General features: G+C 41.9%; 1 pseudogene; it reads left to right on the top strand.

Annotated features, from left to right (window-relative positions):
* The window catches only part of LOC105235560, a 26234-nt pseudogene extending 20341 nt beyond the window's left edge, over positions 1–5893 (top strand).
* The last annotated feature ends 8517 nt before the right edge of the window (positions 5894–14410 follow it).

Raw genomic sequence — 14410 nt, 5'->3', positions numbered from 1 at the left:
TGATACAGAAAATATCGGGGCATAGATTTTTAGATTCTGAATCTTCATATATACTCCTTCCTAATGTATTCTGCCTGACACCCACCAGAGTCTGGACATTTTCTACGCTTATTACATTTCCAGAGAGTGCTAAATATTCTCCATGTGTTTTCCTCATCCTGAGTGCACAGAAAGTTCCAGCTTTCCTTATTGCAAGGTTGGGATCATGAAACTAAGTGAATTCCAAGCAAAGAGATATAAGATAGAAGCACTTTCTGGACTTGGGCTTTATAAAAAAAAAAAGAAAATACGTTCTTTAGTTTCTTTCATAAGCTTTTTTGGAGACCTTAGAGGCAAAGTGTTCAAGACACTAGGATGGAAAGTGGAAAGAACATGCATCTCATTAACCATGTAGATGACAATCATTCAGGAAGTATCTTACCTGAATATAACTTGTTATGAGACAATCTGTTATTTACATCATTAACTCTTAGATTTCAGAGTTGTTTTGTTATAGCAACATTGCCTAACCCATCATGCATAAACCAATTATAAACCTGAGCCCATGATAATGGAACACCTGTCCATCTTTCCTTGCAAAAATGCCTCTTTTTCCACCTCAGTAAAATTTATCGTGTTGAACATTCTGCTTGATGTGTCCAATCCAGTCCTCATGCGATGTACCCAGCCACCCAATAATATAGCTGTCAACTTAACAATCATTCCATTTATCAAACTATCTAACTCTGATTGATGAATAATAGTGCTTATCTTTCAGAGAAGACACGAACACTCTGGGCATCCACATCTTTGCCATCTTTTTTCCTTTTAATGAAAAACAGAATAGTTTCCATTTTCTAATTTCAGAAATAGCTACACTAAGAAATAAGGAGACTCTCTTTCTCCAAGAAGAATACGAATAGAAATATGGTGGGAGGCAGGGAGTGCACTAAAAAACAAATGTATAACAGAAAAAAAAAAGAGGAATTCCCCAGTGGTTTTATGGAGAGGGAACTTAAAACAACAGAGGTAATTTCCAAGGTGACTCCTAGGCCTCCCGGTAGAATGTTGACAGGGACACGAGCCAGAGGTGTCAGGGTCTCAAGACGCAATGACACTTCAAGATAACCAAACCAAAGAACACATGAATGAGAGATAGCTTAGATGAAGTAATGACAACATGAAACACATTATGTTCAAGCAAGAGAAATAAATAAAAACACATACCCAGACACATTAAAATTAAATGACACACAAACCCGGGTGGGGAGGAGGGTGTAAAGAAGTTATAAGATAAACAGAGAAGAAGACAGAGTAACTGAAGAAGATATTAATTGACCAAAGTTTCACATTAACAATAGAGGAATGAATGTATTAGTAAGTCCTTTAACAATTTAGTGTATCTTCAGTATACTAGTAGAATGTAATTTCCAACCATAATCCAATATGTAATTATTCAAAACCCAAAAATAATACAAATATTTTTGGACAAAACTGAGAAAGACAATTTATAATTGCCAAAAGAACAATTCAAGAATGAAGTTGCATGAAAACTTGTTGCTTAGTAAGGGGCAAATGATTTTAAAATTATTAATTCATGAATAAATATATTAAATGTTAGGAAATACAAATAATTATTCACTGCTTAAATAAACACAAATGTAAAGAAAACTATAATAAGAGTAAAAACAAGGAGACTTTTTTTCAGTTAGTGCTATATAAATGTGCTTGTTTAGGGGGTGAAGAGAGTAAATATTTCTGAAGTCCTAGTACTCTTCCGGAGGGTAATAGAAATAAGGATCAAATTTAGACTGCTGAGGACTCAATTGAACATCTAATGGTACCCAAGCTGATCTCCCTAGTGACAACAACTATTCCAGAAAAAAAGAAAAATTAAGTCTGTCTGAAGGAAAATTGTGACATTTAGCATGTTAGATAATAGAAAAATTGAAAGCTATCCTGAATTTGTACATTTAAAATTATGAAAGAAATAAAAGGAAGGATGGAAGAAAATGTGTAAAAAAGGGCATCTGGAANATGTGTAAAAAAGGGCATCTGGAAAGTCCTTGACATTGGAGATCTGTGGAGTCATGTTCTGGAAGCCCAAAGAGATGAGTTCAGTATTCAGGGCCATTTTGTCCCTAAGTCATATCATTTCAGACAGTTGGAACAGAGCAGCTGAGAGGATGTGCAGGCTGTGGGACAGATTCATAGAAATGGGAGAAGAGAAACATGAGTTTGGAATCTGCCAAGCAGTTACTTGGGCTTCTTGTTGGGCTCCCAGAGGGCGGAACCCCAGAGCAGGGTGCATTGGCCATCTACCTTCCCTGGGATGAAGCCCGGATCAGAATAAGTGTGATTCCTGATCTGTTCATGGTGTTTGGGTATAGTTTATAACCTAGATTTTTGGCAGAAGAAAAGGTACATCTACTCTGGAAGCTATTGTATTTGTGGATTTCTGTCCTTCATCAGATTAAGGAAAATTTTCGCTATTTCTCCCAAAGACTTTTCCAATCCATTTTCTCTTCTGCCTGGTAATTCCATCTAGATGTATATTGAACCACTTCATATAAACCAACAGGTCCCCAGTGTTACATTTATATATATTTAAATCTTTATTTTTTTTCTATTGCTTACATTGAAAAATTTCTATCCACCTATTTGATCTCTCCTCAAGTTTATTTATTCTTGTCTCTGCATCTCCCTTTTGCTTCTAAGCCCACCTACTGTATATTTAAAAAAAAAAATTCAGATACTATGTGTTTTCAGTTCTATTACCCTGCTGAGATTTCTTGCATATTCATTGAAAGCACATTCATTTTACTTCATTGAGTATAAATATAATAACCTCTTTAATATCCTTGTCTGCTAGCTTCAATACCTTGGTTATTTTGAGCTGAGTTTTGGCACATTTTCTTTTCTACCGAAAATAGGCTATACTTTCCTAGTTCTTCATATGCCAGATAATTTTGGATTCTATCTCGGACATTGTGAATGGTAAATCATGAGGATCTTATCTTCTGTTATTTTTTTTTCCTTATGCACACTGTCTTTTGTTTTAACAAGTAATGACCCTGGCTTGACTTGTGCTGTAAAGCTGGGTGGCAGCTCCAATCCCAATTTAGATCTTCTGTCTTTAGTTGGCCTGCTTTTGTCTCCTTCACATGTGCATTTTTCAGTGATCAGTCAGTGATATGGGCATCCTCACTCTGTATCTTTCACTCATAGGATTTCAGCAGTCCCTCCAGCACCCATGGATTCTCCAGCATCAGTTCTCCATTTCCCTAGACAGAAAGACCGCTACACCTTTCCTACCAGTTCTCTCACCAACTCATAACAACATCAACTGAACTTAGCTCAGAGCTGCACGCCCTTAAAAAGGAACTTGCCTTCACCTCTCTCTTCTAAATATGCACTACCCATCCATCTATCTGATTCTATTTATTGTCCTAAACCCTCAGGTGGCTACTCATAATCAGTCCAGGTTTTGTCATTGATTTGTATGAAGGAGTCAGTCTGAAAGGGTCTCACTCTAAGTAATGAAAGTCAGAAAATCCCAATAATATGTTCAGCATTCCCAAGCTCTTCAACAGCAGACCGAAAATTAGAACCCAGTTCTCTCTCTATCGCCTCTTGCCTGTTTGGTCCCAATACTAACTGTGTAAAACAAGAGACTCTTTTCATGGTTTAAGAATTTCTGTATAAATAACTTGGTATAAGACGCATGCATTTTTTTTTAAGTGGCATTACCCTTCCTTACACATAGTAGTTACAGAGGAGAAAGGGTAACTGTCCCTTTTTAAACTATAATGTTGCTAGTATTCAGTGGCTTAGTTCTTCATTTATTATAGTTTTTAAAAGTGCTTTTAAAGTTGCTGTAATATAGTAATGAGAGTGGGAGTGCAGAGACCAGGGGAAGAGGCTGGAGCCACCATCACACCCTGTAGAGCAGCCCTGCCTCTCAGTGAGGAATATGTTAATCCCTGCTGATTAGTTGGTAGACCCCAAAGTTAACTCGTTACAGATCTGGGTTGAGATCCAGTTTCTCAAGGTCTTAAACTAAGTGCAAAGTTGCCAGGGCTGGGTGGATGGTTTAACATCAAGAATGTTGTCTCCTCCTTGGTTTGGGCCCTGACCAGAGTTCCAGATGACAAAAGGCCTTGGCACCCACAGGAGGAAGAAGGGTTCAGGAGGCAGATGACTAGCTATTCTCTCATATGGGCGATCCCTTCCTGGATGACCTCCTTCCCTGAAAGCTCATCCTTTCCCTCCAACCCACCGGCCCCTTAGCACAGAAGCTCTCCAGCTGTTGACAACAGTCAAAGCAGACCTACGGGAAGGAACAGTTTCATGTAGCCCCTGGAGGGGGCTCACCTACCCTGGAGGAATGAGCCCAGAACACTGATACCAAACTAAGTTGTGCCTGGGTGGCTACCGAGTTCTTGTGATTGTGCTACCCCTGAGATATTACAGGTGAGCCAGCCCTACACAGCACAATGTGATGGCCAGCTGGAGCTGGTCCCTGGTCCCCATAAAGGTGGCTTCATCTTTATGTCTCCGATGGAGCAGAGCAGCACCAGTGAGGGCTGGGTCTATGGCCCATCCTCAACCGCCAGCTGCTCCGGATCCCCGCCTGAGAACTACGTTACCGAAGCTGACAAAAGCAGCACCTGGATGGTTCATGGTTCTTACTTGATCTTTTTTTTTTTTTTAAGATTTTTATTTATTTATTCGACAGAGATAGAGACAGCCAGTGAGAGAGGGAACACAAGCAGGGGGAGTGGGAGAGGAAGAAGCAGGCTCATAGTGGAAGAGCCTGATGTGGGGCTCGATCCCACAATGCCGGGATCACTCTCTGAGCCGAAGGCAGACGCTTAACTGCTTTGCCACCCAGGCGCCTCTGGTTCTTACTTGATCTTAAACAGCATCTTCCANTTCGATCCCACAATGCCGGGATCACTCTCTGAGCTGAAGGCAGACGCTTAACTGCTTTGCCACCCAGGCGCCTCTGGTTCTTACTTGATCTTAAACAGCATCTTCCAATGCTCTTTCATCTGGTGATGGCGTGTTGGGGAGGTGGCAGTGTGAGGACCAGGGCCTGGGGAGATGGCTCCCCTGACAATCATCTGCCAGCCCACACAGCCTCCAAAGGTCTACAGCCAGTTCATGTGCCGGTGTGGTGAGACGATGGTGCTCTGCTTGGGAACTATTGGATATCCCAGTGGTTTGATGCCAAGGGCTGCCACAGGGGCACCGACCTGAACATGCCTCATAGCCTACGTCGGCCGAGTGGTGGTTTATGGGATCATGGGAAGGACGCTCCAACCACCGTTGTTTGGATGCATACAAGCAAGGCTAGTGGGTGAAGCCTTATTAGAGAGCAGCACCATTAATGACCATGACTGCTGATCCCCATCCCTGCGCCGCATTCGGACCACATACAGCATCTTGAAAGGTTTACAACAAGAAAATCACGTGAAGATCCATGTAGAGCTGGCTTATTTGAGTGGACAAAATGAGTTGCTGGGAATGCATTACCTGTGTGGATGCCTCTATCAGATTAGCTGCAGCCAAACTGAGTGTTGATACAGCCAACAGGTAACCCTCTAAGCGGCTTCCCAGACCAATGAGGGAGCGCGTTTCTACACCAGGCCAGGCTAACTGAGGACATGAAGGACCAGACGTAGCCCGTGGTCACTTGTCCATGTTGGTGAAAGTCAAGTTAGGATTTGAAAAACCCCAAGTGGAGAAAGCCAGCATTACCTTGTACTTAGGGTTGGTGTGGATTATATCCCCTGCACATACAGTGGACTTGCCTGACTTTGTCTCTTTTGGTAATGATAAAACCACTTTGCATTCCAGGATCACGCAGCAGCTGATGACGATGCCGTTCCAGAAGCTTGTTGGGGGATAATGACAATGCCTTACCTTGGATTGTCGGTTTTCATTTTTCAAAGCATTTTAAATTCTCTTTATCTTCATTTATTATTGCCATAACCCCAGAATGTAGACAGACCAATTTAATATATAAGGGCGTCCAAGCCGCTTGCCCAAAGTCATGCATGCGGTGGCCGTACGTAAGAGTAATGACGACGACAATTAACCTGTATCGATCATTGTCTGCACGCCAAGCACTGGGGAATCTGCCTTACTGTCTCCCCATTCCTAGTCCTGCACTTTTTGCGTTAGACCAGATCACACTGGGAGTAAAAAGAAGTGTTTGTTTGTAGAGTGATCACAAGTGAATAACCCACACGTAAACAGTTAACGTAACTATATTATTATTGATTAATTCTTAACTATCAAAAAGGTGTTTGTCAAATGTCTCTGAGAAGAGATATTCACAACCATCATGGGGGGAATTAAGTTCATATTACTTAAGGCGGAATTTGGAACAAGTGACCAAGATAAGCAGAAATTTCCTCCTGTGATAGCCCTTGATTTTTCATTTCCAATATCTACCCACAACCACAAATGAAGCAATGTGAGCTTCTGGCCAAAATAGGAGAAAATATCTTTTTCTTCCATATTAATTTTCCACTTTAGCAAATAAAACCTAAGATAACCCCACAAATTAAAAAAAAAGTGGGAGTTCAGGCAATAATATTAGTATGGGGGGGTCTGCTAAAATGTGCACCTACAGAAATAAAATAAAGCATCCTTGGTGTTTGCCATCATACCTGGTGTACGTCTACACTTATTGTAGGCACTGAGACATTTGTTTGGTGACATATTTGTTGTGCAGAACTCAATTATTGCTTCCCGTGGAATGTAGTGATTTAAGAAACTTCCCTGTCAATAGGCTTTAGGTGGATAAATTGGAGAAGACAGTGCCAACTTTGAACAATATGATCACTTAAGATCTTTCCCTGGTCACCATTTAAAAAACAAACTCTCTCCGAGATGAGGATACCAAGAGTATTCACTTTAATGTTGTTATAATCCTTCAGGGCTCCAGGAACTCTAAGAATATAGTCCTGATGTGAGATATTTCTCTTTTTAATGATAAGTCCACTTTGAGGAAGCTCTTACTATCATCTTAGATAATCATTGCTTTCATTTATGACAACACTTCTAAAAATATTAATTAAATATTAAAGAACATTGATGTTTACCCCTGGCAAAATGACATTTATTAATTATGTCATTAAAAAACCCATCTTTCATTTCACCTGAACACATGATCAAAATGAATTCTGGATTGTTATTTAGCATTTCCTTCTATTGGAAACTAACAGGCATTAAAAGTCTGCCAAGGGAAAATTTTTAAAAAACAGTTGAAATTTTAAAACTTTTTGAAAATGACAGCATTTTAAATGTCATTAGCACTCTAGAAAGAGCGAGTGCTGTATTTAAAATGAGTGATCTGATGTTAAATTTTTGGTAAGCTTTTACCATAATATTTCAAATCAGTGTGGGTTAAGGGGTGAGGAATACATTAGAATATATTATAAATAAATATATTACAAATATATTTATCTGAGAATGTCAAATCAGCTTCAGAGACATTCAATTCAGGGAGTACTTAATATCATCAAAATCAGGAGCATCTGAAGAAGGATAAAACCATTTGAAAATACTGATGATAGCACTTTCAGAGTTGATGGCAAACGGAAGTAAAACATCTGGCTCTTAGTTGCCATTATGTAAATGTTGTTCCTCTCCTCCACACTAACCCCCCAACATACACTCACATAGGCACCTGCCCCTTCCGGTGATAGTCAGCTACTCCTTTGTGTGAGTGCATATCAATAGGGTATATCTGTCATTGATATTTTTAAAGAAACAACTGGTTTCTGTGCACTGATTTTGTACCCTGCCACATTACTGAATTGCTGTATGAGTTTTAGTAATTTGGGGGAGTCTTTTGGGTTTTCCACATAAAGTATCATGTCATCTGCGAAGAGAGACTGTTTGACTTCTTCTTTGCCAATTTGAATACCTTTAATTCTTTTTTGTTGTCTGATTGCTGTTGCTAAGACTTCTAGTACTATGGTGAACAATAATGGTGAGAGTGGGCATTCTTGTCGCATTCCTGATCTTAAGGGAAAGGCTTTCAGCTTTTCCGCATTGAGGATGATATTCTCTGTGGGCTTTTCATAGATAGTGTTTATGAACTTGAAGAATATACCCTCTATCCCTACACTCCGAAGAGTTTCCTCAAAAAGTTAAAAATAGAGCTACCCTATGACCCAGGAATTGTGCTAGTGGGCATTTACCACAAAGATACAGATGTAGTGAAAAGAAGGGGCACATGAACCCCAATGTGCATAACAGTAATGTTCACAATAGCCAAACCGTGGAAGGAGCCGAGATGCCCTTCAACAGACGACTGGATAAAGAGGATGTGGGCAGATTTGAACAGAAATAGATCAATAATCACAATAAATGTGAACTTTTCAAATACCTCAATTAAAAGACAGAGACTAAGCAGACTGGATAGACAAGAAGACCAAACCAAACTATCTACATGAATACAAAGACATGGGTGAATTTAAATAAATAGATAAAAGAAGATAAAACAGGTAAAAAAAAAAATTGCCAAAACAAAGCTTGACTAGCTGCATTACTAACAGACGAGAAATCTTAGGAGGGATGAAGATAATGCACGAGGGGCCAGGTCAGTTCTCCAAGACAGTAGCACAATCCTAAATGTGTACACACCTAGCAATAGAGCTCTAAAATACATGCGGCAAAAAATAGCATAAATAGAGAAATAAAGACGATTTTTTTTTTTTGAGAATGTTAACAGTCTTCTCTCAGTCAGTAATTGACAGGATTAGTAGATAGAAAATCAGTAGGGAGATTTAAAATTTTTAAAGAAATTAAAAAAAAAAAAACCCTCAGAAATTGGATTCATGAAGATTACCATACCGGAAGAGTAAAGAAATAGGCCTCGAGGTGTCTGGCTGGCTCAGTCAGAAGAGCATGTGACTCTTGATCTTGGGGCTGTGAGGTTGAGTTCCACACTGGGTATAGAGCTTACTTAAAATAAAATAAATTCTCTTAAAAAAAAAAAAAGAAAAAGAAATAGGTTTCATAGAAAATATCGGTGACCCACCAGCAGCTTAAGCTGGGGAGTTAAGATTAGTACCTAAAAAAGGGATGATGTATCTTAAATATTATTATGCAGTAACTAACAAAAATAGCAGTAGGTGTCCACATCCGGACGCCCCAGCCACAACCAGACCGTTCCTTCTGCTATAGGGGGAAAAAACTTTTCCCTTCTTCCTTGTTAGCTTCTCTGACTGGTCTAATAATTAAATTGACATAAGACAGATTAGCAGGAGGAAAAAAAAGTTAATTGTAGATTGTATGTATGGGGGAGAGCCGAAGTTCCGGGACTCCCAGACAGTCAGGCCATTGGGGCATAAACGCCATCCTGAGCTCAGGAGAAGGGGTTAGGGGTCTGAGGCTTCAAAGGGGAGGGAGACGATTCACAGGTAGATGGGGAGAAGAAATCTTGGGCAAATACACATTTGGCGTGCCACACAGATCAGTCTTTCTGATATATAATGGTTTTTTTGGTAATAGCTGTCTTTCTGGTACCGGCCCCCTATTTATATCTTTAAAGTTTTTAGGCAGTTAAGGGAGAGGTAAAACAAAAACAAATAAACAAAAAAACAAGTTCTTCATGAGTCTCTTAGGCCATGACGATTGCCTTCAGCTCAAAAGAATCCATATGCCAAACCAGTACATTTTGAGTTTACGTACTCTGACCCCCCTCACTGAGGAAGTCAATTATGAAATGAACTACCCCTTAGGTCAACTGATCAGAGATAATGTCTTGCTCTGTCTTTGAGGTTATACTGCCTATCTTCCCCCTCCCAAGAAATCAATGATTCTAATTCGTAGAAAGTAGACATATTTAGAAGTAGAGAAGCACATCAAGAGACTTTATTTTATAAAGTAAAGCTGGAAGTTGTACAGAGGTGTTTGTTGTTGTTGGTTTCATGGTGATAGGGAGCACATTCTCAAAAACTCCCCTACAACCAGCAAAGTAAAAGAAAAGCAGGTGGCAAGGGTTAGCTGCTAGGTTCCAGAAAGAAAGGCAAGGAATGATTTCTGATGAAAAGCAAACAGGAAAGTTTTCTGGGGGTGACAGACCAAGGTACACTGTGGCCTCGGGGGACTGATGGGAGAGCGATAAAGGCTTGACGGTTGGCGGGGGCAGGGAAATGGAAATAGCAAATGTCCCTAACCGAGTAGGAGAGCCAGCAGGGAGCAGCTCATTCCTTACTGAAAGATGTACAAGCTTTCTGTGGAGTCCACCAAGAACAGAGAAGAACTCTTGCAAATGGTAATAAAAGCAAAAAATAAAGAAAACGAGAATGCTTTCTCACATGGGTGGAGTCAAATCCTAGTACAGTAGGAATCCTGGGGAGGAAAACCAGACTCAAGCTGGAAGCTATGGCATGGAGAGTGAAAAGAAGATTCCTGAAGGCGCAGGATGGAATTTGCGCAGGATGACGGGAGCGATGGGGATTCTGAGATAGAGGAGCGGAGGAAGAACACACCCGTCCAGGTGGCCCGTGGAAGGACACGATCCCCAGGCTCCGGAGAAGGGAATGGAGAAGAGAGAGTGAGGAGGGAGGGTGTAAGAACTGCAGGTTCGGTCTGGATACTGCGTACAGCGAGGGAGTAGGATGACCCAGCAGGAGGATGGAGAGAGCCCTGAGATTACAGCAGGATTGCGCCCCAAGTCCTCCTTCTCTAAGACCATTCTGTGGGCAAGACACCCAAACTTGTGACTTGGGGTTGATAGGTGAGAAATAAGTGTTTGGGGGGAGCTGTACGGAGGGCTGCGGACTTCAGGCAAATGCTGCGAGGCCAGCCCCCCAACACTGGGAGCGGATGGCGGGGCTCGGCAGGACCTCCAGGGGCTAAGAAGAAGCATCCCACCCTCAGGGCACAGAAGAGTTCCCTGGGAAGGACCACGGGAAGCATTTTCCACTCTTAAGAACAAGCCATGTTCCCATCAGCTTTCAAGGTACCCACAGGAAATGCATGAGGTCTGAGACGAGAGCCCAAAGCTGGTGAGGTTCACTAGGCCTGGACCGGAGAGGAGCGGGCAGCCCAGAAAACCCACATCTGGAAGCGCCGGCCACAACCTCACAGATGATTCTGCATTTCCAAGTTACTCCTGTACGTTAAGAAAAAAAAACAAAAAACAAACAAACAAAAAAAAAACTTTTAAAAAAATTCTGATGAATTCAAAAAACAGGATGTGTTTATGCCCCACCAGTAAGACAACGATGTGATAAAATGCAAAGTACGGCTGCTTGTTCAACTTTGGGACAGGCTGGCATTTTACAAGTCGGACGCTAGCTGGATGCTCAAAGTCAGCTCTCAGCACATCAGCTCTGGTTCACGTTGTGTTTCATGGCGTAAGATATGGAACTATTTTGTCAAGGGACGTAAATGTCTACTCCTTTCTCCTTTCACATAGGTTTGCAAATGAGAACATCACTGTGGCTTTAGGGTGAGCCTGTATGTTTGCAATAGAGCAGGAAGATGTTAGTATTAAGTCAGAATTTCAGGCACATGCTAGGGAAAAGCACCACGAATAACTTCAGTGCCATGCTGCTTTGAACTGACCTCCAATATGACATGGGGTTGACGCCTTCATTCCTATGTGCATATCACATCACGTGTATGTGTTGTCCACACACACACACACACACACACACACACACACACTTCACACAGGCAATCATGCTGATTGCTTCTCCACAAAGGAAGAGGACCAACAGAACTGAAAAAGATAATCAGCACGGAAAATGAAACCTGTGAACCACAAGTTAATTTCGTTTTTCTGATTATACCGTAATGAACAGAGCCGGATGGACGTGGAGGGAAGCAAATTCTGAAACCAGCAGCAATTTAATGTATCACACAAACATTATTAAGAAGAAGCTTGCATGGTGCACTGGGTGTTATACGCAACTAATGAATCATCGAACTTTACATCGGAAACCAGGGATGTACTGTATAGTGACTAACATAATAAAAAATCATTAAAAAAATAATAAAAAAATAAATAAAAATAAAGAAGAAGCTGGGACGCCCCTCACAAAATTTTCAGAAAGGTAGGCTATGTGTAGATAAGTTATAAGGAAGATTTTTCAGGGACGCCTGTGCGGCTCAGTGGTTAAGCATCTGCCTTTGGCTCAGGTCATGATCTCGGGGTCCTGGGATCAAGTCCCACATCTAGGTCCCTGCTCAGCGGCGAGCCTGCTTCTCCCCCTCCCTGCCATCCCACCTGCTGTGCTCTCTCTCTCTCTGGCAAATAAATAAAATATTTAAGAAAAAGATTTTTCAATGAAAAGGATAAATCAAACGTGTGCTCCACTGCAGATTCATGGAAAGAACCTTAATGAAAGAAAAGCATTGTAGTCCATAAACAAATAAGGAAAAAAGCAGTAAGTGAGTGCTCCATAGACCGGCACTGGCCCAGGAGAAAGGATGGACAGGTGTCAGATGGGAAGGAAGACATTCCCTGAAGCCAGCGTGAAACCAGTTGCCGGGAGGGGCAGAAGATCGCCAAGATAGCAGCTATGGGGTGGAGGCAAGACTGAAACCAGTTTGAATGGGAAATTACAAGGCAGACCTAAGTGAGATGCTTTGGGAATAGCAGGAGTGGAACAGGACGGTAAAGCCCAGGAAACAAAACCACTTCCCGTTTGACTTCTGGATGGGAAGAGGAAGTAATACAGAAAGGACTGGAAGTGGGGTCTAGGAGGTCCTCCCGCTGAGGACCCCTTGGGGAAGTGCCCTGTGTGAACAGAGCTTTGGCGCTGTCAATGGCTGGGAGGAAAAGTCTGGAATGCCCAGGGAGACAAGACAAGAAATAACTTTCACTCAGGGAAAAGCAAGGTGCTGGAAAAGGGGTTCGAGTCCTCGTCCCCTGGCAGAATCTTAGAACAACAATGCACACGAGAAAATGCCTTCACAGGAGTATAATGCTCTGGGTGAGGGACCCCAGCACGTACGTAGATGGAGACAGAAATGAGAAGAGAGGTACAGAAGGCAGAGGCGGCACAGCCCCCCCATCTCTGCACCCTGCCCCCACCCCACATCACTCCTGTCCCAGCCCAGCAGCAGAAGGCCCTCTGGGGATGAGGGAGAGCAAAGGGGCACCTGCCTCCCATGCAGCCCCCAGACGAGGCCCACCCCAGGGCTCGGTCACCGTGTGGACATACTCCAGGCCTGTCTCTAGGCACCAGACACGGACTGAGGGGAAGGGGGGGACATGAAGGGATGTTGGTCCGAGGGTCCAAAGTTGCAGTTACATAGGACCACTCAGCCAGCGCTCTGATGTTGGGCTGGACACTGGGGTGTTAAAGACACTGGGGTGTCCCCTGGAAAGATGCTGAGAGCACATTGCAGGTGCTCTCTTCACACACGGGAAAATGGTGACCATGTGTAAGGATTGTTAATGAGCTTGACTGCGGTAATGATGTCTCTCTGTCTGTGTGGACATATTCCTGCCATTGTACATCGTAAAGACATGCAACCCGTTCTTAAACAATACAATAAAAATACAACAGTTTTTTTTTAAAGAGAAATTGACAAGAAAGAAAAAGAAGAAAGAAAAACTATAAACCATACAGCCAACTGTATGCCTGATCATACAAGATCTGAAACTCCATGAGGCCTGATTGTGAAGTTACGATGAGTAGGATCAAGAAACATGTTTCCAAAACAAGGAACAGGGGATTTACGAGTTCTGAGGGTAACAAAACTGTCCCACACGTCGTAATAACTCAGGGAGGTGGCAATGACCAACCAGCACTGAAGAAGAGAAGGCACCAAGAGTACGAAACCTAGAGGGAAGAAAATGAGCATACCTAGCAACCAAGTCAAAGTGAAGAAAAATAAGGAACCCCAGAATGCAGAAGCTATGAGCAAGGAAAAGAACAGAGCATTTTTCTGTTGAAATATCAGGCTAGGGCACCCCTGTGAGATTTATGAGCGGGGTTAAGAAGGCCATCGCTTGCACACTAACCACGTGGTGTGTAATACTGAGTTGAGAATCGTGAATTCAGAAGAACATTGAATGGCTTGTCTCTATAGCAGGTGGCCAGCTACAACCACAAGATGGAGATCTGTAGTTAGTAACGATTGCAACCCTCTTCATATTTTTTATAATAAACTTGGGGGGCTTTTTCTACATCTTTAGCAACATGCACCTTAAAATAAAGACACGTGTATTTTATTGTCAGTCTTTCCTCGATCTCTTTCTATTTTTCTTGTAATACATTCAAGCAAATTAAATTCGATCCTAGAAACACCCTACGTAGAGTATGATTCTGTTTATTAAACTATGTCTATTTACCTGCCTGTTTTTCTTTCTGTTGCTGTAGCTAACATGCCTAGAGAGATGCTGACATAGTTCTCTAAGTGGTGAGATTATCGGTAAAGTTTTGCT

Source organism: Ailuropoda melanoleuca, chromosome 18, assembly GCF_002007445.2.
Source record: "Ailuropoda melanoleuca isolate Jingjing chromosome 18, ASM200744v2, whole genome shotgun sequence".
NCBI classification, from domain to species: Eukaryota; Metazoa; Chordata; class Mammalia; order Carnivora; family Ursidae; genus Ailuropoda; species Ailuropoda melanoleuca.
This window is presented reverse-complemented; position numbering and strand designations above follow the sequence as displayed.